Here is a 21848-nt window from a genome sequence, read left to right on the forward strand (position 1 = left end):
AGATGTTGGAGGCCAAGCCTTAAGTGTACCCCTGCCCCAGTTTGAAACAACCAGGTGGCCTTGTAAAAACATGTTTTTCTTGCCCTGATTTACTACATTTTACTTCCTTATCTTGTGAAACCACCAGGGCTCATGACTGTAGTAGAAATTCCCCAGCAGGGCCTTGCCGCCTTCCACTCCCCCCGCCTTCTCTCTGCCCTTTACCTTCCCCCACCCTCCGCTTTACTATATTAACACTGTGTGATTGCTCAATAAATGAGACTTGATCAGAATACTGTCTTGTCTCCATTTCTTCATGCCCCCTGTCTATTCATTCCTCCAGGTTCAGTCTCGGTGCCCCATGCTGTTGCTCCGCGGGTCGGGGCAATATTAAATTATATTATTTATTTTAGAAGCAGGGTCTCGCTGTATTGTCCTGGATGGCCTGAAGCTCACAATAAGACCCTCTGCCTCCTGCGTGCTAGAATTAAAGGTGTGCACCACCATGCCCAGCTCAGTAGAAGATTCTAAAATTCTGTTAAAAATTCTCTTTTATGGTTATATAACTTTAGTACAATTTACGCTAATTGCTCTTATTTATTTCATTACACCACAAAACAGTTTCCAAAATCAAGGACTTAAGAAGGCTATCACTATACATGAGTTTTGCTTCTTATATTTCACAATAACTAGAAGTGATGGTGGTGGGGCTGGAGAGATGGCTTCACAGTTAAGAACACTTGTTCTCTCAGAGGACCTGGGTTCAATTCCCAGCACCCATATGGGGGCCAACTGTCTGTAACTCCAACTCCAGTGAATCTGACACCCTCTTGTGACCTTTGCAGGCAAAACACTCATACACATACAATAAAAAATAACAAAATATTTTTTAAAAGAAATAATGACGGTAAGGGTGACAGATGTGATAGAGGTGGTACACAAACTGTCCACCAGGGAAAAAAAAAATTAGAAAACTGGCTGGTTCATATATAGCAGTGCTTCTCAATGGGGACAATTTCTCTTGAAGGGTTATTAACAGAGACGAACAATAAACATTTAGCATTTAAAATTCTCAATATGCTTTCTGACACATAGGAAGTGTTCAATAACTATTATTGTTGTTATTCATATAATCAATGATCTGTGGCTGTAGTAAAAGCCAGAACAGATGCAAATCTATTTTATCTGTCCTAGTATAAAAGCATCAAGAATAGCTTAGAAGAAAATGAAAAATCAAGTGTTTTAAAAATATGGCAAAAAAAACTGGATGTCTATATAGACACTGGGTTTGTGTAAACGAAGTCTATGGATGTACACAACCATTTTGGATCAGGGAAAATTGATTCTACAACAATAAGAATAACAGTAAAGCATATATTTACTACTTTATTCTCTAGGCAAGAGGCTCAAGAATATCAAACGATTTTATTCAGTAAATACAACAAAGTATTTTTAAATTTTATTTTCTTCATTCTATGAATATGTTGGTGCATGTACACTTTGTGTGTGTGTGTGTGTGTGTGTGTGTGTGTGTGTGTGTATACAGGTAAGTGGAGGTCAAAAGATAACCTTGGATGTCACCTACAGGAAAACCACCCACTTCCTTAGAGAAAGGGTCTTTCACTGGTCTAGAGCTCACCAATTAAGCTAGACTGGCTGGCCAGAGAGATCCAGGGATCCTCCTGTCTCCATCTTCTCAAATCTAAGGTTATGATCATGTACCACCACACCCAGCATTTTTATATGGGTTTTGGGGACTGAACTCAGGTCTTCATACTTGCAGGGTAAGTACTTAACTAGCTGAGCTATCTCTCCCAGGCCCAGAAAAATTTTTTAATTTTTTAAAATATTTTATTTGTTATTTTTATTTTATGTGTATGAGTGTACTGGCTGCATGTATGAAAATATTTTAATAGCTGCACTTTTGAAAATCTGAACAACTTGCTTAAATCCATGCACTTCCTCACTGTAGAGTTTTTGTATTAGTCAATATGAAGCAGTAACTAAACACGGTTAGGCTTTGTGACCACAAGCACCTTTCCTTCCCAGATATCATGTTCCTCTGTTACCTTTTCACACTTCTTTTCATTGTTTTTCCAAAAAAAGTCTTCTAGAAAAGCAAAGTTCACCATTTATAAAAGGGTAGGTGGTAACTCTCATAGGACAGCATTAATGTTTTCTCCCCATTTCCTTTTTTTTAGCCCCAGCTGGCTTGGAACTCACTATGCAGAGCAGGCTGGCCTTGATCTCCCAGAGATTCACATCCCTCTGCCTCCTGAGCATTGAGACTAAAGGCATGTACCACCATGCCCAGCCCTCTCCACATTTCTTAAAAATACCCCAAATAGCCAGGCATGGTGGCACACACCTTTAATCCCACCACTAGAGAGGCAGAGGAAGGTGAATCTCTGTGAGATCAAGGCCAGCCTGGTCTACATAGTGAGTTCCAGGCCAGCTGGGGCTATGGGAGACCCTGTCTAAAATACTCAAATTCTCAAATTAAGAGCTCCAAACTTAATTGATGATATCTTGAAGTAAATTATAAGTCTAGACATAAATTTTACAAAAGAAACACTTTTAGAGAAAAAAAAGAATTTTAATGTTTTTTTTTCTATTCTTTTTCTGAGGAAAAAGCTTATGGACTTTAAAAGATTGGAGAATTTAAGCAAATACTCAGTGGTTTTAGAAATGTAGTTTCCATGGCAACCAACATGGTCTTCTTTATATAGCATTATAAACAGATGGTAAAGAGTGGTCATGTTTGTTTCTTTGCCAGTATATCAATAAAACTGCTGTAACTCTGTATTGAATATATTTAAACTATTTAATAAATTCAATATACTAACCACAAGATATAGTATTCAAACGAATATAATTAACTAGTATCTAGCCTCCCCCCTTTTAATAAACATATGAAGATCTTGAACAGTGAAGTCACTATACTCCACACAGTCTTCCTTGGCAAGATGCTGTACAAATGTTTTCCCAGCACTTGCCATGCAGAGCACATAACCACAAATATGAATCTGATGAAGAGCAAATAATGGATTGAAACAACAAAATTGGAACCATGTCTGTAATTATAACCCTTTGCCATGTTTTCCTAAAGAATAAGTAAGAAATTAGAAAATGCAAAGAGTTCCCTTATTGCTCCCAGCCACCAAAAAAGTGTAAAGCAACACTGTTATTTAAAAATCTAATTCCATTCCATGTACATAGTTATGGCTTTCAGAAATACAGGTGCTCTGAATTCCACTGTGACAACTTGTTAGAAAACTAAAAGCAGCCAAGAAGTTATAAATGTGATTGGTCTGGCAGCAGGAGTTTGAGAAGCCATTCCAGCATGCATTATCAATGCATTAGAGGCACCAATTCTGCATCTGAAAGCAGTCAGTCTAAAGGGGCTACACATGAGGCTGGGGCTGCAGCAGTGTATGGACAACCTTCCTACTCAGCTCATCTTAGAGGTATTAATGTATCTCCCAAACCAGGTTAAAGAATCCTTACCTTATAGATACCTGGGACTATAGTTGCTGTTTCTAAAAAATATCTTATTACTTTTATGTGTGAGTGTATTGCTTGCATGAGTGTAAGTGCACCCATGTTGTGCAATGCCCTCAGAGGTCAGAAGAGGGCATCAGATTCCCTGGAACTGGAGCTATGGAAGGCTGTTAGTCACCATGTGGGAGCTGGGAATCGAACCCAGGTGCTCTGCAAGAGCTCTCAACCTTTGAGCCATCTCTCTAGTCCCCAATATTTGCTATTGTTAATTCTATAAAATGATCATTTTAGTTACACTTATAAAGCAATATTTGTAAATGGTTCTTATCTTAAATTCTCATTTTATAAAGTCATATTTTCATTCATCTGTCCCTAAGTTTGCTGATTTTTATCATTAACATTTTTTTCTCTGCTTCTTATACTATAATCAGTTCATCAGAAGATACTTCACTATACAGAACAGCTCATAATGGGAACACAGAAAAGGGGTATGGATATTTATAAAAGGAGTGAAACTGGGCAATGTAAGATAGTTATATCATGGTTCAATGGGAAAACAAAAATTTTCCTTTAAAACATTTTAACACAGTAGAGACTAAGCACTGGGAATGGGGAAGGGAGGTATAGCTTCCTCAAGTATGATTGCAACATGTATCCAGGGCTTAAAATCTCAGACTGTGGTTCGTCTCCCTTTACCCCCTAACCAATGAAAGGTCTCAACCATTTCCATGCTTTATTTTCTTTCATTACATAGGGGACCACACAACTAAAGAAAAAAGGCATTGTTTTACTCAATTGCCTGGTAAATTTAGTAAATTTCATTCTAAAAGAGTTCAACAAATACAAGACTGAGAACATGTGACGGTTACCTTAATTAGGATGACTGCTTTCAGTTCCATCCATTTACCTGAGAATTACATAATTTCATTTTTCTTAATAGCTGAACAATAATCCCATTGTTTAAATGTACAATGGCACACCTATATCACATTCTCTCTTCCCAAGGCTCAGGGATCATTGCAGAAGAGGGGGCAGAAAGGTTGTAAAAGACAGAGGTGGTGGATGATTACAAGGAAACTGTGTTGCCCTGACACAAGAGGGCAACTGCTCGTCTACAGTGCTTGTGACAACACAAACCAGAAATGTGCAAGCCCAAGCCAGACAAAAACCCAGCACGGAGCAGGTAGGTGGTTAAGAAGACGAAGTCTTAGCTGAGGATCTATTGGTAACTGATAGTTTCTAGAAGAAGGAGAGTCCATTTTCTTTAATAGTATGATGCCTGGCAGGCTGCAGACTCCAAGGAATGGACCCATATCCAAGAGTATTTGGGGAACATAAATTAGACTTGATAAAATAAATTAAAAATTAATAATAGAGAACATGAAGTGGGGGAGAATAGGTAAGAAGGAGTCCTGAGAAGAGATGGGGGAAGGGGTTATGAGGGAGAGGGCCTGAATATCACCAAAATATACTGTATAAAATTCTCAAAGAATAAATATTTTAAAAAATAAAACTGAGGTGTTAAACACTTTCCCTATGAACTATCCAAATAGCAATGTCATTATCAAGAATTTAAAAATAGCACATTTATGTTCATTCCTTTTGGAAAGGATTCATAGTATTTGAGCTGGTTACAATGACTTTCCCCACAATGAACAAAATAAATGCTTTCTGTGTCTCCAGTGTACTTCACAGATATTCTATTCTTAAGAACTAACTGAAGGGGGCTGGAGAGATGGCTCAGCGGTTAAGAACACTGACTGTTCTTGTAGAAGACTCAGGTTTGAATCCGAGCACCCACATGGCAGCTAACAACTCTCCGTAATTCCAGTTCCAGGGGATCCGACAACCTCTTCTGTCCTCCGAGGGCACTGCACAACACAGGTGCACTTCCCTACATGCAAGCATAACACTCATACACATAAAATAAAAATAATAAATAAAACAAAACAAAAAAGGAGAACTAACTGAAACAGGGAACCCCAGCACTCAGGAGGCAGAGGCAGACAGATCTCTGTGAGTTCAAGGCCAGTCTGGTCTACATAGTGAGTTCTGGGCCAGCTGGGGCTCCAGGGAGATCCTGTCTCAAAAAGGCCAAAAAAAAAAAAAAAAAAAGAAAGAAAGAAAAACAACAACAAAAAACAACAAAAAAAAACTTAACTGAATGACCAGCACTGTAATTCTCACTTAACATTTCAAAGATATCGTATTCTTTGTTTCTTTCAAAGATGATGTTTAAGGGACTAGAGAGGCAGCTCAGCTGTTAAGAGCACTGGTTGCATTGCAGAGGACCTGGGTTCGATTCCTAGCACCCACATGGTAACTCCAGTTCCAGGGGATAGGGGATTTGCCGCCCTCTTCTGACCTCTGTGGGTACTGCATGACACAGATGCACTTGCATGCATGCAATATACTCATATGCATAAAATAAAATAAAAATAGTAAAATATTGTTTAAAAGATGTTTAAAATTCACTGGCAATAATAAAAGTCCAGATATTTGGGGTGGGAAGTTCCTAAGAAAAAAATAAAATCCACACCTGTGCTAAAGATTCTATAGAACCTTGTGACTGTGAAGAGTTGGTATGTTGCAGATCCAGATCCAAATTTTCTTGGGCTACCTTTCACCCCTTTAACAGTCTATCTCTGTGTCTCACCTGACACCTATGTGAATATCAGGTAAATCCTTTTGGAATGTCTTAATTTAACAAGCCACTAGCTTCCAAGATCCTCAAAGCTGAGAATGTCATAAGATAGCATATGATACCTATAGCAGACATTTCTCCAATTTGCCAAAACCTGATTCACCTGATATTTACACTACATATTTGAAAAGTACCTTGACTTATGACTTTCTTTTGTTCTGTAACTATAAAAACTTCATCAAAGCATTTCCACATTGACCATGATATTTGGGGACGATCAGAAACAATCTTCTCAGGCAATGGTCACTTACATTTGCCTCAGTATAAACTCTCCCTTTAAGGGGAGAGGTCTGCTTTATGCCTACAGGACACATTCTCCATTCTTCTGGGGCATACATTCAAAACAGACTCCCAAAAACATGCTAGTACACTGTCCCCTAAAAAGGATACAAGTGAATATCAATCACAAATGTTGTTTTAAACCACATTCATAACAAAATTTGACCATACAGAAAAATAGCTAGTGTCTAATAAATTGTGATAACATACTTTTGAATTATCTATTTACTTATTTTTGTCTTTTTCAAACAGGGTCTCCCTGAATCTCCAGCTGGCCTGGAACTGTCTACATAGACCAGGCTGGGCTCCATCTCACAGAGATATACCTGCCTGTCTCCCAAGTGCTAGGGGTAAAGGCAGGTGTAACCACGCCTGGCTGTGCTAACATACTTTATTTTTATGGTTTTTCCTTTTAGATTATTTGTAAGAAGACCAGTGGCTTGTTTACTTAACAGGAAATAGTAAGTAGTAAATAGAAACAAAACAATTACAAACTCTCCAAACTGTCAGTGATGGAAAATACAAAAAGGGACAATTAAGTGTTCTCAGAGGATAAAGCATGACTATATTATGGTGGTAGAATCGGTTTCTACATTTTTGCTTGTTTTCTTACATTTACACAGGCTACTGAAATTTCCATAAGCCATTTATTCTTTCCTTGAGAAACTTTTCTTGGCTATTTGTGTATCTGGTGCTATTAAATCATCATAATTTTACATCAAGTCCTCACAAAATAACAAGATTTAAGGTTTAATTCTTAAAAAAATTCAAAACCCAGAAAACGAGAAAAAAAAAATACCATCCTAATGCATTTAGGAACAAACAACCTATTAAAGAGAATGAGTGTGTCTGGTAGAATTCTAGAGATGACAGAAAACGAGAGGAAACAACATTTCTTAATGTCATTTAAATATGTACACAGGAGACAGGGAGATGTGCTAGGACAGAGAATCAACAGGAACTCCACTCTTCTGCAGACACAGTAAGGCCTCATTAACAATAAAAGAACAGGTGTCTGGGGACCCATTTATATAGGCTATTAACTATTATGAGCTGCTGGGATCCAAATTTATATTAGTACTAGGCAATAGATTTAAAAAATACAAATGTACAGTCTACCAATTAGCATATGAAAGCAATGCCCAGCTTTGCAGTTTAATTTAATACAAAGGTATTTTCCTGTAGTCCTGATTAGACAAGGATAGTGAAGTTCACACAGGTTTCCTAACTCCCACAATGATCTGCATATTAAACCTCATTTGAATATATTAAAAATTTGAGGAACAGCCTTTAGTTTTCACTTGACAAAATTAAACAACATTAGCCTAAGAACTAAATTTTTATTCAGATTTACATAATGACAAACATGTATCCATGTTTTAAAAAGCAGGAAAGACACCCACAAACCAACCTCCTGTCCTAACTTCAGTGCATTTCACTGCATTTTACACTTAGGTGAAAATCATGAATGGCAATACTTGCTCTCTGGTAATTTTTTGCTGTTTCATCCCAAATGATGAAGAAACTAAATGTCTGAACTATTTAAGGAATCTTTACATTTTATTTATTTATTTATTTATTTATTTATTTATTTATTTATTTATGTATGTGTGTGTGTTTTTTGAGGCAGGGTCTCACTATGTAGTCCTGACTGGCCTGGAACTCACTATGCAGACCAGGCTGGCTTCAAACTCTTAGAGATCCACCTGCTCTGCCTCCTGAGCACTGGGATTAAAGGTGTGTTGCCACCATGTGCTTTATATCTTTTACACCATGTGCTTTACATTTCAAAAAAAATTTTTTTAATTATATGTATATGTGTGTGTCTGTGTGTGAATTTGTGTACATGAGTGCCTGTGGAGGCCAGAAGAGGGCGCTGAATCCCCTGAAACTGGAGTTACCAATGGTTGTAAGCCACCCAATGTGGGTGCTGGGAACCAAACTCCAGTCCTCTGCAAGACTAGCAAGTGTTAAGCAGTGAGCCATCTCTCCAGACCTGAAGCTTTACATCTTATAGAGATATTTCTTTGCTGAAGCGTAGCTTATATAAAGCATCTGGCCTACACCCTGAAGATTCCACCACCAAGGATGCTCTGAACCAATACTAGCCCAACCACCACTTAACTAACTACTATTACATAATAAATCAAAACATTTAGCTACCTAAACAAAAGTATAGGAGATAGAAATTACTAGAAGGCGCTATAGAGACAGTACCGCAAGGGAAAGATGAAAGAATAATTTAAAGATGTTAAAGTCTGAACTATAAAAGAGGTAAGGTAATCTAGTCCAACAATTTTCTCTCCCTCATCACCCCCACCCCAAGGCAGAAAGGTTGGACTCAAACTTGGAAATCTTCCTGTGTCAGGCTCCTGAGTAGCACGGATTACAGGTGTGTACCACACCAGTTTCCTCTAACACACTTGTTTATAGAACACAAAAATAAGTGTAGTCAAATAATATAAAATTAATACAGTAGTTCCTAACATCTAAGGATGGCATAAAAATTCAATGAGTTAACTGTTCCTGTTGATGTTATTTCAAATTTACGCATACTGGTCCTGTATTTTGTTGTTGTTGTTGTTGTTTTACATTTAGTTTATTTACTTAAAATGTTCTGATAGTGCTATTTTTTCCTCTTACTGCATGTAATAAGAGATTACATTTGTAGTATATTTTATGGAGACTAAAGATTTACATCTATGAGTATCCAATTAAAGCCACTGTAGACATGAAATGGTAAAAGAAAAATATGTGAGATACTGACAGGAAGACCAAGGACAGAATCATGATTCTCTTTTAAAATATTTTTATTTATTTATTTTATGTGTTTTGTCTGCATGTATATAAGCACAACATGTGTGTGGAATGCCTGTGGAGGCCAGGAAAGGATATCAGATTCCCTGGAAGTGGAGTTATGGATGGTTGTTAGCTGCCATATGGGTGCTGGGAACCAAAAACCAGGCCCCTGCAAGAAAAACCAGTGATCTTTTTTGTTGTTGTTGTCGTTGTTTGTTATTGTAGGGGTTTGTTGTTGTTGTTGTTGTTTTGTTTTTGAGACAGGGTCTCCCAGTAGCCCCAGCTGGCACAGAATTCACTATGTAAAACCAGGCTGGCCTTACAGATCAGAGATCTGCCTGCCTCTGCCTCCCAAGTGCTGAGATTAAAGGTGTGTGCCCCAGGCCTGACATAGCAACCCATGCTCTCAGTTATCTCTCCAGTTCCAGAATCATGATTCTTAAAATGCAGTGATGTTTAAATGCAGGAACTGATAAGGTCAAGATCTCACCATCTTGGCACTAATGTGCTAGACCTCTGTTGTGAGGGGCTGTGCATTGCAGGCTGGTTGTTTTTTTAAAAAATATTTTATTTATTATTTCCATTCTATGTGTATGAGTGTATTGCCCACATATAAGTTTGAGTGCACCTGCGTCATGCAATGCCGCAGAGGTCAGAAGGGGGCTTCAGATTCCCCTGGAACTGGAGTTAAGGACGGTTCATAGCCACAATATGGTACTGGGAATTGAACCTGGGTCCTCTGTAAGAGCAGTCAGTGCTCTCAACTTGCTGAGCCATCTCTCCAGCCCCTGCAGGCTGTTTTGGTGATACCCCCAACTTCTATCTACTAGATGCCAGCAACAGCCTCCCCTCCCCAACTACTAATGATGAAAAATAACTAAAAGACACTGTCAACATCCCCAAACGGTAAATACAGCCCTGGTTGGAAATCAATGGGTAACTAGTATATTTTGCTAATTTTTCAAATAAATGATATATACTAAATATAATATAAGGTAAATCAAATCAGTAGTAGCTCTAGCATTCTCTTGGATAAGCTTCAGATCTAAGGTATCAAATATTAGGATAACTGAGTAAAGAAATAAAATCACACATTCAATATCAAGACACAGCTTTGGTTTTGATTTTATGGTTTTCTGTCACTAACTGCCAAAAAAGTCCAAAGAAAGAGGAAATTAGGAACATCATTCCATATTACTAATGAGAAATGGGTATCTTTCACTACCCCAAGGCCTGTTGGGTTAGAAACAGCTTCCATCTCCTTACAAGGAACCTTTAGTGCTTCCTTTCCCACTCTGTCAAAATACTTGTCATTTGGCTTCCATACAAATTTTAGTCAAGTACATTTCCAGGCTGGTGTATAGGGGTAATTTAGTTCCTGTTTAACCTATTCAATGGCCTAGGAGCATTAAAACACAGTGCTTTATTTTGTCCTCTGTATATGAATTATGGGGGGAAAGTTTTAAAACCATTCTCAAAGTTTAGGCTTTTCATAGATTTCAAGAATACTGGAGGGCTGCTGTACTGGAGAATGCCAAAATGTTGGATCAAGGACCAAATAATTGTGCTGGCAAGTAAACATTAAGTTCATTTAGTATACAAAGGAGAATCCTGGGTCACTCTCTCATATACCCTGAATTACTGCTTGCAACGCATGCTTGAAAACAGGGGGCCAAGGGGATGTGAAAGCACTCTCTGAGACATCAGGGGAGCCCCTTGTATCCAGCCTACTGGAGGGACAATGCAAGCAACAGGCCTGCCATTAGTGCTCTGTATGCTTCTCAGACTTAGAGGCTCTGCACTAAAAACAAACCAGAAACAGCCTGAAAAACTGATGAATTGGAGAATCACAATCACAAAGAAGACAGTGCTGCTCATTTTGGTTTTGTCTTCACTGGAAAAGTTACCAAGTAGTCTCAAGTTCTCACATTCAACAAATTTGTTTCTTCAACATTATGAAAGAAGAAAGAATGGTTTGTTTTCACAAACGAATGACTACAGGCTGAAAAGTTCTGTTAATACTGTTTTGTTTTGACTCTTCATATAGTGATATCTCCAACATTAGATATCTGGACACCACTTGCTACATCTGAATTTACAGACTGGGCAATATTTCCTTTAACAAGAACAGCATTTTATAGTACATGAAATTTTAATTTCAACTGTTAAAGGTACACAGATACTTGATTTCTATAGATGACAACTATTTTTAGTTGGAAAACTGTAATGCCAAACTATTTTGCATTTAATGTTGTGATTTACATATATTACTGTATTTATGATATATGATAAATACCCAAATTCTATTTAGAAAACTTGCACTGTGAAAAAGTTAGAATTTTAATAAAATTGTGTTTTATATTTTTAAAAATCCTCCCTCCCTTCCTTCCTTCCTTTCTTTCTTCTTTAAATGCAGGGTCTCATTATGTAGCCCCAGATGACCTGGAACTGGCTATGTAGACCATACCAGGTTGGCCTAGTCTCATTCTCACAGCTATCTGCCTGCCTCTGCCTCCTGAGTACTGGGTTAAAGGCATGTGCCACCACATGCCATCCCAGAATGCTGTCATTTTTAAAAAAGAAAACATGAAAATTTGGCAAATGATAATTGACTTCTTACTAATAAACTGAAATCCCTTTGATCTTCCCCCAAATAATTCTAAATATAGATGGCAAATATAATGCAAATGCCAATAAATTCCTAAATCTATAAAAGTAAGTTACCATCCTACAGTTTACATGCACTTTGTGGTCATTTCACATAGGTGTAGGACTAAGTTAACAAAGGATTCTTTTATTATAACAGGCCACATGCTGCCACAAGCTACAGAGGAAAACAGTTTCCAGAATAACATGCTCTTTGGTCCATTTCATTTTTCAGTTTGTTTTTCAAGGCAAACTTTAGGGTTGATATTTTCTTTTTTTAAATTTTCCAATTTATTTATTTTTATTTTATTTGTATGAGTGTTTTGCATGCATGTATGTTAGTGTATCCATGACATGCAATGCCCACAGAGGCCAAAAGAGGACTTTGGATACCCTGGAACTGGAGTTACAAATTGTTGTTAGCCATCATGTGGGCTCTGGGAACTGAACCCCGGTCCCCGCTCTGCAAGAGCAGCCAGTAGTACTCTTAACACCTGTGCCATCTCTCCAGCTCTCAAGGTTGGTATTTTCTACTTGACCCTACTAATGTCTTCTCACTAAAGTACTATTTCACTTGTATAACAAATCCTGTATATTTTTACACAATGGAAATTGGCTTTACTCAAAAAAGACTAAGCAACTGATTATAAATAATATACATGAAATATAAGATCACATATGTGGGCCAGGGAGATGGCTCAGTGGGCAAGGCACTTGCCACTAAGCTTGATGACCTAAGTTCAGTTCTCTGGCCCCACATGGTAGAGGTAGAGAACTGATCCCCACAAGTTGTACTCTGCCCTCCATATGTGCACACATACACAAACAAATAACTGTAATTTCTAAAACTAAGATCACAAAAGTAACACAACCCAAATCACTAATGCTTTAAGCCTGAGATTTTTGAACTGCCATGATGGAATAAACAGGAAATCAGGAATTTGGGCACTCCACAGAATTCAACCAAAGGCACAGACTGCATGCAAACTACTGACATTCTGATAATAACAGTACGAGCTTTGTGAGGGCTGCTTCTACTTTTGTCACCTAGCTCTGTCAGCTCAGCAGGTCAGTCAGGGCAGGACAGACTATGAAAACTACCAGCTTTGTCTCCTCTGCTAGAGGCCTCACCTATCAGCTGAACAATGATCTCCACTGCAAGCAGAGAAGGCCTGTGGCTCCATAAGACAAAATAAGCAAATCTAATCAAAGCAAGCAGCAGAGTCACACTAGCCAAGGATTTAACAGGGAGTTCCATCAACTGGAAGGCTATAGACTATATACGTCAGACTGACCAGAGGCTGTATGCATTACAGTTGAAACCAGAAAGAGTCCATGTATTCCTGGTGGATGGAGCTGGCAGTGTGTATAGATGAGACATGAGAATCCAACAGGTAGCAAGCCAGGGGAACCTGAAACTGGAATGTATTCCCCATCTCACACACAGATTCATCAGAAGAGGCTAGAAGCCTTACTGGGTCCACGTATTTCGCAGTTTACAACCAATCTTTGGCTGTTTACTAGGCTATCCAAATACAAATAGCACTGCACAGAATTTGTAGCTGCATACCATATAGTCCAGGCAAGCTGTAAAAGAAGCAACCAACCACTGAATCCCCAACAAGGAGGTAAGTCAGAACTTAAGAGTTGCTACAATATATTATCTAGAACATCCAATATTCAATAGAAAGTCATGAATGATTCAAGAAATAAGAACGCATGATCCATGAGAACTGTCTCTAAATGCCTTTAAGATACACTTAGCAAAGATCTCAAACCAGCTATTATAAGTAAACTTTAAAGAAAACTAAGTTTAAAAAATTAAAGGACTCTGATATATAGAACCTAGTAAAAGGACTGAAAATTTTCTTTTAAAAAACCAAATAAAAGTTGTAAAGATGGATAGCATTGACAACCGAAATGAAAGTATCACTAGAGGGTGGCTAGGATGTGGCTCAGTTAGTACAGTGCTTGCCTAGCATGCACAGAGCCTTGGGTTTGAGCTCTAGCATTACATAAATTTAGAATGGTCGTGGACGCTGTAATCCTAGCACTTGGGAAGTAGAGGCAGGAGTATCAGAAGTTCAAGGTCATCCTTTGCTACAAAGAGAAATTGAAAACCAGTTCTAGGTCACCACCACCACAACCACCACCACCACAACCACCACCACCAACACCAACACAAAGAAAATAAAAAAGCTCACCAACATTTTTGAAAGTAGCAAGAAAGAAAAATAACAGAATAACAATACCATTAGCAGAATAATGATACAATTAATGGTTGATTTCTCCCGAGAAACAACTGTGGCCAGAAGGCAGGGGAATGGTATTTTCAAACTGCTGAGGGTAGAAGAATTGGCAATGAACAATTCTACATCATTCAGAACTTTCCTTTAAAAACTAAAAGTAAGGGGGCTGGCAAGATGACTGAATGGTTAAGAGCACTGGCTGTTCGTACAGAGGACTCTGGTTTGGTTCCCAGCACCCACAAGGAGGGTAACAACCATTGGTAACTCCAGTTCCAGGGGATCCAATGCCCTCTTCTGGCCTCTGTGGGCACTGCATGCACGGATGCACTTACATACATGCAGGCAAAACACTCATACACATAAAATCAAAATAAATAAATTTTAAAATTAAAAATGAAGCTGTGGAGTGGTGGTACATGTCTTTAATCCCAGCACTTGGGAGGCAGAGGCCGGTGGATCTTTGTGAGTTTGAGGCCATCCTGATTTACATAGTGACTTCCAGGCCAGTCAAGGCTACACAGTGAGATCCTGTCTCAGAAGAAAAAACAAAAAAAAAAAGTGAAAGAGAAATATTCCGAGATAAACAAGAATGGATTTATTGCTTTTAGACTTGACTTGCAAAATCTGCTAAAGAAATAGTCTAGGCAGTATGCATGGAAGTGCTTCTATGTAGCAATGAATCCACATTTTGATTCTTAGTGTTTGAAGAATCAAACCACTAAGAATTTAGTGAATATGCAAGTAAAAACTCTATAAATAGGTTTTTTAATTTAATTGTTATAAATGATATGAATGTATAAAGAATTGTGTCTTTAACTCTTAAAATTGTATTATTGCTGATTTTATATTACTCATGAAAATTTTCACTTTAAAATAACATAACTCAACGTGCCACTGAGCATTTAGTATTTACTTTGAGGAAGAAAAAGAATCTATAGTAGATTATAGGTAAAACTTGAAATCATTCCATCAGTTGAAGCAAATGAGAACATGGGAACATGTAACCTGGAACAGTTTCTGTGCTACTTTCAAACTGGCCTTTAATCTGGCCATATTCAGTTTACTCATACTTTTCTTCTTATATAGGTATCCTTTTCCTGTATACCTGAATCCTAAGTATCCAAAGTCCTTTGGTAAAAAGAATTTGGCTCACTTTCCTGAGTTGAATAACTGTGATAACTTATAAAGTAGGCGTTCTTTACATGAAAATTCCACATTCAGGATACTACTCTGTTGGGTGAAATTTTCTTAATGCATTTACCACATTTTTGCTTAAAGAGATAAAAAGGAGGCACGTTCTGATTGAGCTGGACACTAGAGGCTCATGGGTACCCAGATTTTCTTAGCATCATCAAGAACTATCTTCCATTTTGCCTCTTGAGACAAGGTGGCAAAATAAATTATTCTAGAGTTGTATCTGTAGGTCTAGAATTGATGTTTGCTAAACAGAGAATAAAACTGACACCTCAACACTCTGCCTTGTAACAGAGAGGGAGAAATTAAAATTCATTATTGTTTAATATGCACTTCCTTATCTTTGAAATTTAAATGGCTGGCTTAAAATTCAACATTGTAAACCACACCATGCTATCTTTGGAGATTCTTTAATTTTGCAGATGTTATTGAGTAAAAAGTTCCCAATGGAAACTGCAGATCAAGAAGTTTTGCTTGACTGATGAAATGCTTTGTGGAAATCAAAATCTGACAGTGTATTTAGATCTTGAACGGTCTTGCGTTTTTCAAATTGGAATCACTTTTAAAAGGGATCTTGGATAAATGATTTAATGAGGAATTACTGATGTTTCACTGAAACATCCTAATAATTGCTGGTGAATATTCTCTGAATTACTCAAATTGGTAAGAATAAAGACAGATAATTCTTAGACCAAGAAAAGAGTCTTAGAGGATCTGGCAGAGATACCTAGATGCTAGTTTCTAATGTAGGCATATGCTAGAAATACACATTATCTCATGTAATCTTTTTTTTTTTTTTTTGAGACAGAGTATATATAGCTCTGGCTGGCCTGGAAAGATGTTCAAAGAAATCTGCTTGCCTCTGCCTCCCAGTGCTGAGTTGAAAGGTAATGTGCCACCATACCTGGCAGTCTCACGTAATCTTTTTCCTGATAGTTAGTCATTTCCCCTGCTGACTTACAGATAAAAAAGTTGATATCAAGAAGAATTAAACCAGGCGTGGTGGCACAAGCCTTTAATCCCAGTACTTGGGAGGAAGAGGCAGACAGATCTCTGTGAGTTCGAGGCCAGCCTGGTCTACATAGTGAGTTCTAGGCCAGCTGGGGCTACAGGAAGACCCTGTCTTAAAAAAAGACCGAAAAAAAAAAACAACCCAAAAAACAAACAAACAAAAAACCCTCACAATAGTATATATGTATAACAAAGATTGGAGCGAGGAATTGGAATTATTATACCAATTTATTAATTCTATTTGGGCAAGTGTAGAAATCAATTCTCTCCTACTACCCTGTGGGTCCCAGGAATCGAACTCAGGTTGTCAGGCTTGGTGGCAAGTACCTTTACTTGCTGAGTCATCTCACCTATCTGGAGTTATACAACTGTAAGAATCTTACCCAGTATTAAAGTATGTATAGGTAATTGGATACAGATTATGATTAATAGAAAACTTCTAACAAGATGGTATATTTGAACTAAACTAGATCAATAAATTATATTAAATATAAACAATCTAACATACCAACTCAAGACAAAGACTGCCAAAATTGAATTTTAAAAAGCAAGACTCAGCTAAATACTAATGGCTATAAGAAATTTACTTTATCCAGCACTTGGGAGCTGAGGCAGGATGACTATGAGTTTGTAATGAACCTGGGCTTAAGTATAAACAAGATCCTTTCTCAAAACTAGAGGAGGAGGGTAATAAAAGAGGGGCAAGTTGGAAGAGAGAGAGAGGGATAGAGGGAGGAGGGAAGAGGGAGGGAGGGCTGGAGAGATGGCTCAGAGGTTAAGAGCACTGACTGCTCTTGCAAAGGATCCAGGTTTGATTCCCAGCACCCACATGGCAGCTATGAACCGTCCTTAACTCCAGTTCCAGGGGAATCAGATGCCCTCTTCGGACCTCCATGGCATTGCACAACACGGGTGCACTCACATACATGCAGGCAATACACTCATACACATAAAATAAAAACAAATAAATAAATATATTTTAAAAAATGAGATTCACTTATTTTTAAAAAAAAGCAAAATCTGAAAGGTTACATAATACATGATTTTATTCACATGAAGGCTAAGTTAAAATAACAAAAAAGGAGTGGCGTATGGCTCAGTGTGAGGTCCTGCACCAGCACTGGGAAGGAGGAGACAAAACAAATCAGTGGCTTCCAGGGGAGATGCAAGAGAAATTTTAGGCTGATAGAATTATCCTATATGGTTCTAGGGCAGTGAATACATAATATTATATATTTGGTAACCCAACAGACTTAACAATAAAAGATGAACTTTAATATATATAGGGATTTGTTTTTGCTTTTTACATTTTAAAAAATTGGTGTGTCTGTACACATGCATGTGTTGTGTGAGTGTGGAGGTCAGAGAACAACCTGCAAGAGTTGGTTCTGTCCATCACTATATGTGTTCTGGGGATCCAATTCTAGTTGTCAGGTTTGGTAGCAAGCACCTTTATCCACTGAGCCATATTGCAAGCCTGAGTGTGATGGTGCACACCTATAATTCCAGCACTCAGGAGGCAGAGGAAGGCATAGCTCTGTGAGTTCAAGGACAGCCTGTTCTTCATATTGAGTTCTAGGCCAGTCAGAGCTACGTAGTGAGACCCTGTCAAAAACAAAACAAAATAAAAAGACAAAAAAAAAAAAATTCCAGGAGGTTAGGAACCTCATACCTAACTGTATCATATCATAAACATATGATTATGTACTCTCCCTGATGGGTGCAAGGAGGGGAAGCTGCCTTAGCAACCTTAGAAAAGTATAGCATACTTTGACTGGAAACGCATGGCTAGAGGCCATAGGACTATAACTATACTGCTTTCTAGTTGATAAAGCTGGTTCTGGTGAGGTTTGAGTTACCAATACTCAATAAACTACTACTATTGTGAACTACAATAAAAAAATAAATAAGTAAATGGATAGTATTTGGTGCAAACCAGATCACTCACTGTTGGAATTTATAGACAACTAAGGAAGAAAGTTTGACTCCTGTTTAACTCATTATAGATACAGAAGAAGAATTATAGGCATATGTTCATGCATGAGTTAGTATACATATTTTTCCTTGCTCTATTGAGAGGATCTAGAAACAATGATATTCCAGCAGCAATTAGCATATCTATCACACAGATACTAATTTCTAAAACACAGTATTTAAAAAATAATAAACCAGAGCTCCTCAGAGAAATTGATCTTTCTACGATTTAGGGAGGGAAAATAATAAAATGCGCCAAATGTCTTATAGTACCAGAAAGTAAGGACAAATTCAGAAAAAGGAAGGCGGTATAGCCAAGAAACACAGGAGCCCATGGAAAGAGTTTCTGAAGGCACAGATGGAGACATTGAGGCATCTAAGTAACAGTGACGGAGTAGAACTCAGAGTAAGAATACAGTCCCACTAAGCTATTCTGATCTAACAGACTGAAGAAATAATAAGCAGCAGAGAAATAACAGACTCTCCATACAGAAGAATTCTAAGCAGTTTATGTACTGATTCTCCATGAGCTTGCTTACCCTACTCCTTCACCTTGAGGGTAGGCTTGACTTAGTGACTTGCTTCCAAATAAGAGTTAGAGGCATGAAGTAACTTGGCAGTGGCAAAACCTGCCAAACTTATCTTGAGCAGAAGTCATAATGACAGGATGAGTCACTGAGAGTACATGATAAGAAAGGCAACCCTTTTCTGTGGTATATTACACCAAAATCATAATCCCAGCACATATGAAAAAAATCCAGTAAGCCTACAGAGGAACAATCCAAAAATTAGTTGACCAATACTCTTGAAACCTGTTAAAAGTCATGAAAAAGAGTGACAAACTGTCATAAAAGAGATGATGAAGGAGACATGACATCTAAATGAAATGTTGCATCTTGGGTTGGATCTTCAAACTGAAAAAAAAGGACATAAGTGGAAAGGCTACAAAGATATCAAAAAAGTCAGAAATTAGTTAATAGCAACATATCATTGCTGATTTCCTGTTTTTGTTTTTAATTTATTTATTATTTTTATTTTATGAGCATGCGTGTATTGCCTGCATGTAGGTTAAGTGCACCTGTGTTGTGCAATGCCCGTGGAGGACAGTTGTTAGCTGCCATGTGGGTGCTGGGATTCGAACCCGGGTCTTCTGCAAGAACAGTCAGTGTTCTTAAACGCTGAGCCATCTCTCCAGCCCCTGCTGATTTCCTAGTTTTAACAAATGTAACACACTATGTAAGATGCTAACAATAGTGGAAACTGGGGAAGGACATAGAAGAGTCTCTATAATATCCCTGTAACTTTTCTGCATGTATGAAATTACTCCAAATTAGAAGTGCATACAAAAGTTTTACCAAGGAAACAAATATAAGCCAGAACCACCCATCATTATGTTTCTCTGATGTATGATCTAATAGTACTTTCACTCTTAACATCCTTTAATTATTAAATATATAAGCTAGGCATGGTGGCTTATGCCTATAATCCCAGCGCTCGAGAGGGTGAAGAGGCAGGAGGATCACCGTGTGTTCCAGGCCAGCCAGGGACAAAGTGAGACCTTACCTCAATAAATGCATAAATAAAGGAATAATAAATAAATAAAATAAAAAATTTTGAAAATCAGAGAAAAAGGTCTAGGATTCTAGCTTAGTATTAGAGCAAATGATTAGTATAAGCAAGGCCCTGGGCTCAGCACATCTACTCTTGCAAATCTAGAGAACAGTAATTGAACTTGGGTTGGTACTCAATAGAAAATCTAATTGGATACCATCATTCCTAACAATTGCTTTTATAACTGCTAATGACTGAATACAAAGCAAGGTCTCAAAAAATTCCTTGAACTGATAAGAATGGAAAAATAGAGGAGAAAAGATGATTTGTGATTGGAAGACTTTTTTTAATACTAAAAATTTGCTTTCCATCCAAATTTTATGTTTAGGGCCTAAGTATTTTATTCTTGTAGAAGAGGTAAGAACAACTTAGATACTGGGAAAAAAAAAATCTTATTCCTAAGATCAGTGGTGAACTGAGAGACCCACAACTATATCTACAGCTCATGAGAGATAAGAAGGAAACTAAACCAAGCCTTTGAAACAAACAAAACAAAACAAACAAAAAACTTATAATGATAAGGAGTATAGGAAAACACTGAATACTCACTCCTTCTACACTGGCTAGTAGTAAAGAGTCTCTCGCTTGCTTACTCACTCTCCTTATTAATTATATATTTTTAGAAAAGAAACTTTAAGTTTTTGAATAAACATTTTATGTCCTCCTTAAAATGAATAAACAAATCATTCTGTGTTTCCAATGGAATTATTTTTATAAAAAGACATATTCTCGCCAGGCGTGGTGGCGCATGCCTTTAATACCAGCACTTGGGAGGCAGAGGCAGGCAGATCCCTGTGAGTTCAAGGCCAGCCTGGTCTACATAGTGATTTCCAGGACATCTTGGGTCTACAGGGAGACCCTGTCTCAAAAAGACCAAAAAAACAAACAAACAAACAAACAAAAAAAAACACTTTTAGCCACTTTTAAACTATTCTGATATGGTTGTACATAGGAAGCATTTTCCCCCTAGCACACCATGAGGAGAGTACCATGTCTTATGATTTCACAATTCCTAAGCGTCAAACTTAGATTAAGGCAGAAACTCAATAAACCTCTGTCACACACAAAAAAGTAAATAGATTTATTCTTAAAAGTAAACCACCACCAATTATGAAGTTCAAATTTAATTTAATTTAATTAATTTACTTATTTTATGTGTATGTATAAGTATCTGCATGTAAGTAAGTGCACCTGTGTCGTGCAATACCCACGGAAGACAGAAGATGTCAGATCCCCTGGAACTGGAGTTATGGACAGCTGCTGGTTGCCATGTGGGTGCTGGGATTCGAACCCGGGTCTTCTGCAAGAACAGTGTTCTTAACCGCTGAGCCATCTCTCTAGCCCCTTATTTTATTTTTTAAATATTATATTTATTATTTTTTATTTTATGTATATGCATATATTGCCTGCATGTAGGTAAATGTACCCGTGTCATGCAATGCTTGTGGAAGACAGAAGAGGCTGTTGGATCCCCTGAAACTGGAGTTACAGACAGTTGTTAGCTGCCATGTGGGTGCTGGGATTCGAACCCAGGTCTTCTGCAAGAACAGTCAGTGTTCTTTACTGCTGAGCCATCTCTCCAGCCTCAATATTTATTTTATTTATGTTACATGTATGAGTGTATTGCTTGCATGTAGGTAGGTGTACCTGTGTCATGCAGTGCGGTGGAAGTCAGAAGATGGCATCAGATCCCCTGGAACTGAAGTTATGGACATTTGTTAACTGCCATGTTGGTGCTGGGAATCAAACCTGGGTCCTCTGCATGAACAGCCAGTGCTCTTAACTGCTGAGCCATCTCTCCAGCCCCCTATTTTATTTTTTAAAATGACATTCTTTTTGAAAAATATTTATTATTTTTATGTATGTGTATAGTCTGCATATATGTAATGCACTTGTGTCAG

General features: G+C 37.8%; 1 protein-coding gene across 7 annotated transcripts in view; it reads right to left on the reverse strand.

Moving 5' to 3' along the window:
* The window catches only part of Pdss2 (decaprenyl diphosphate synthase subunit 2), a 305129-nt gene that overhangs the window by 227759 nt on the left and 55522 nt on the right, over positions 1 to 21848 (reverse strand). The window lies entirely within an intron of this gene.

This window comes from Nannospalax galili, unplaced genomic scaffold, assembly GCF_000622305.1.
Source record: "Nannospalax galili isolate Female #2095 unplaced genomic scaffold, S.galili_v1.0 scaffold324, whole genome shotgun sequence".
In the NCBI taxonomy this organism is placed as follows: domain Eukaryota; kingdom Metazoa; phylum Chordata; class Mammalia; order Rodentia; family Spalacidae; genus Nannospalax; species Nannospalax galili.